Source organism: Balaenoptera acutorostrata, chromosome 5, assembly GCF_949987535.1.
Source record: "Balaenoptera acutorostrata chromosome 5, mBalAcu1.1, whole genome shotgun sequence".
Taxonomy (NCBI): domain Eukaryota; kingdom Metazoa; phylum Chordata; class Mammalia; order Artiodactyla; family Balaenopteridae; genus Balaenoptera; species Balaenoptera acutorostrata.
This window is the reverse complement of record NC_080068.1, coordinates 24,949,124-24,953,094: the sequence shown is the minus strand read 5'-3', so window position 1 is coordinate 24,953,094 and position 3,971 is coordinate 24,949,124. Positions and strand designations below refer to the sequence as shown.

The 3,971-nt window shown below is 45.5% G+C and overlaps 1 pseudogene; it reads left to right on the top strand.

Annotated features, from left to right (window-relative positions):
- Window positions 1-2,987: 2,987 nt before the first annotated feature.
- LOC114238745 (3-oxo-5-alpha-steroid 4-dehydrogenase 1-like) lies at window positions 2,988-3,563 on the top strand (annotated as a pseudogene).
- The last annotated feature ends 408 nt before the right edge of the window (window positions 3,564-3,971 follow it).

Here is a 3,971-nt window from a genome sequence, read left to right as displayed (position 1 = left end):
ACCACTGCACCATGATTCAGAGACCACAGGGGACCCGCTGACCCTTCTGCCCATGAGTTACAGCCAGCACCTAGTGACACTGCCTGCTCTCTTGAACCCTTTTACTAGGAAACTCAGCACTAAATTCTGTGGCAAAATGCCCAAGGGCTTATGGGCTTACGATGTAAATATTTCAATAGGCATTATGTTTCTTATTTTTCCTTTTTTTAAATCATTACTTTAATGGTCCTATTATGCCTATTATGATAAGCTAGTTCAAATCCTTTTGGGAAGTAAATAGAGTATAAATAATAAATAAGTGAAATAACTAAATTCCTTTCCTTTGCCCAGCGTACACTGTATACTTTGGAAGACATGAAGAAACATCACTGCTCTCCAGGAGATTTCAATATCCATTGGGGGATGAGAAATACACTTGTTAAACCAACTAGAGAATATCTTAAGACTACTTATCATTTTTACTGCCAACTGTCTGATACAAACTACCTATTATAGAGATTCAGAAAAAGGTGGGTTCAATATAAACAGAATTAGTCAAAGAAAGCTTCATATACGGGATGAGATACATTCCATGTAATGTCACATGTCTAGCTCCAAGCTCCCCACCAGCGTGCCAAATAGATACTGATCCCTTCTTGCCCCAGGGTAGCTGAGAAGGTGTGAAGCAGCAAGGGTAGCATCTGGCTGGGAGCAGCCTGCTTGGAGCTTGGAACAGCCCTCGATTTTACCCTGGTGGGTCACATCAACATTATCATTTTCCTTGTGTGAAAAGCAGTCTCATGATAGGGTCTAGGGAGAATGGAACTATTTTACTGTATTAATTTCAGCTTCTCATATCTGATTACATTCAGTAAAAATTTCCTTTAAATGAAATTCAGCTAATCTGAATCTTTCTGGCTCAACTGGTTGGCTTTGCAAACAGTTTCCAAAAATTTACAGTCTCATAAAATCAGTCACTGTGCCTGTTCGCTAGAAGCAATTTTGGCCAAATAAATAGTTCATTAGTTCATCCCCTGTGGGTATTCAATAGTTGATTGTTGCTCCCATAAAAATAATCTCTTTGCTTCCCACTACTATGCAGGCTAGCTTACTTTCCACGATGGCTGACATGCACATATATGTACATATATATATATATAAATGTTTTATATATATATACAATCTGTATGTACATGTGTCTGCAAATGACACCTTATATCACTAAAAAGGAGGAAAATACACTTTGATTTATTATCATCAAGCTTCCACCTTCACATTGGCCAGTTCAGGCAAAAGTTCAAGTTCTTTCACTGAATGGATTCTTAATCATTTTCCTTACACAAACAGTATGTTTACATCATAGAACCGAAAGTCAGTGAGAACCAAATAACAGAAAAATTCCAAATGTTCTTGGCTGGCCATGTTAAGAATCCACAAACACGAGAAAATAACTGACAATTTAGAAAAAGAAAATGGAGAAATAAGGGGAAAAAATGAAACAACTCTATGTTGCAACAATGTTCTGAGTACCAAAGACTTCAATGGCAAGGAAGGGACTCTAGAGGTAGCTTCCTAGAATATTATCCAGCCCTTCATGTGCCAAAGACCCCTCAAAGGAGAACCCAGTGATAGCTTTCAGCTGAAGCTGCCTGGTGAGGTGGCCTTAATGCATCCCCTGTGAATGCTTCGAAGTTCACACCCTATACAAATGCAGAAGTGCTTTTGTTTCTTTCCTTATTTTATATAAATTTCCCATATATTAAAAAAAAACCACATAATATTCTGCAGTTAACTCCAACTTCCTATAAGTGAATTTTCTACAGTCAATAGAAAACACCAACTCCCAAGTATTCAACTGTTATTGGGTTCTTTATGCCTACAATGAAGCCTAGATGAGGGGCTGGCAAACTTTTTCTGTAAAGGACCAGGTAGTAAATATTTAGGCTTTGTGGACAATACCCTCTGTATTGCAACTATTCAACTTTGCTGTTACAGGGGGAAAGCAGCCTCAGACACTAACATTAACAATGGCTGTGTTCCAATAAAACTTGATTTATGGACACTGACGTTTGAATTCCACATAATTTTTACATATCACAAAATACTACTCTTTTGATTTCTTCAACCATTTTATTTGTTTATTTACTTATTTATTTATTGGCTGCGTTGGGTCTTCGTTGCTACGCGCGGGCTTTCTCTAGTTGTGGTGAGCGGGGGCTACTCTCCGTTGCGGTGCGCGGGCTTCTCATTACGGTGGCTTCTCTTGCTGGGGAGCACAGGCTCTAGGCGCGTGGGCTTCAGTGGTTGTGGCTCGTGGGCTCTAGAGCGCAGACCCAGTAGTTGTGGTGCAGGGGCTTAGTTGCTCCGCGGCATGTGGGATCTTCCTGGACCAGAGATCGAACCCATGTCCCCTGAATTGGCAGGCGGATTCTTAACCACTGCGCCACCAGGGAGGTCCTCAACCACTTTCAAATATAAAAATTTTCTTATCTGTGAGCTGCACAAAAACAAGCTGTTTGGAGCCTGATAGATATGGTTTGCTGACCCCTGGCTGGATCATTGGTTTTTAATGTGTGGCTCATAAACCATGTTGGTGAGTGAGAGAGGGGCGTTTGGAGCACAGAATCATTACAGGGAGTCTTCAAACGAAGCAATGTCTCTAAAGAAATGACCTTCTTAGGTACATGCTATCTATTTTTCAAATGTATATACATTCAACTGAAATTAGCAAAATAAAAATCGTAGTACCTTCAAGCAAGTTAACAAGGTAGTACAAGATAGTCAAACAGCTCCCGCCCAGTGCGCGGCGCGGCCCCTGGACCGGGGAAACAGGCGGGGTCTGCGTGCCCACTGCTTCCCGGCCGCCAGGGCGGCGTGGATCCCGGCCCCGGCGTCTGACAGCGGGCCGCGACCTCAGGTAGCCGCGCCTCCCGCCGCCCGCGCCGCCGCCCCCGACATGTGGCGCGTCGCGGCTGCCTGGCCTCGGAGCACGCCTGCCGTCCCCCACAATGGAGCTGGCCGGGCGGCTCCTCGCCCGTGGAGGCGCCCTGGGCTTCCTGTGCTACGTGCTGCTGAAGCCGGTGGGCTCGCCCCCCGGGCGCTACGCCGCGCCGCGCTCCGCATTTCGGCTGCGGGCGCGGGCCGCCTGGGCGGGGCAGGAGCTGCCCTCGCTGGCGGTGCCGCTCCTGGCGTGCGCGGAGCGCCTCAGCCTCTGGCCCAACTGCATCCTCCTGACCCTGTTCCTCATCCACTACGCGCAAAGGTTTTGCCTTGTGGTTGATAGGCATGCTGATAAGCATCCATTCAGATCACGTCCTAAGGAACCTCAGGAAACCAGAGGAGACTGGATATGAAATACCAAGGTGGGGGGGGCTTGTTAATACATCACTGCAGTCAACCACTTGGGAGAAGGCGTCGAGTGGTGCGTCTACGCGCTCGCCAGCGGGTCCATCCAAGGCTGGGCTTTTGCTGTGTTCACCTTCTGTGTCCTGCTCACCAGGGCTCAGCAGCTTCACCAGTGGTACCACGAGAAACTTGAAGGCTACGCAAAATTCAGAAAAATTATGACTCCGTTTTTGTTTTAAGTTCGTTGTCAATGGGGTTATCTTCAACTTGAAGCTTTTCGATCATGTTTCTCTCCGGATGATATAAATGAATTTACGTCTCTGTGATTTTTCTGCTACTTCACCTTTTGCAAGATTTGCTCTAGGATTTTTTTCCACTAGCAAATGTGTAAGCTACCTAATAACAGTCTAATCAAACTGAAATTGCAGGTTGAAGTATGATGCTGCATACCAGGTCACGGGTCTGGAACTCTGTAATTGCAGCTTGACCCTCCTCTGATTTTGGGTTTGCCTCTATGGACCCAAACATTCTCTACCCCTTGCACAACCCCCTACAGCAATGGGTTTAAGGTCAAAGGTGATGTTGTCCCCTCCCCCTATGGAGGTGTGTTCTGTCTTCATGTCCCTCTCATCCCCCTACGTCCGAGA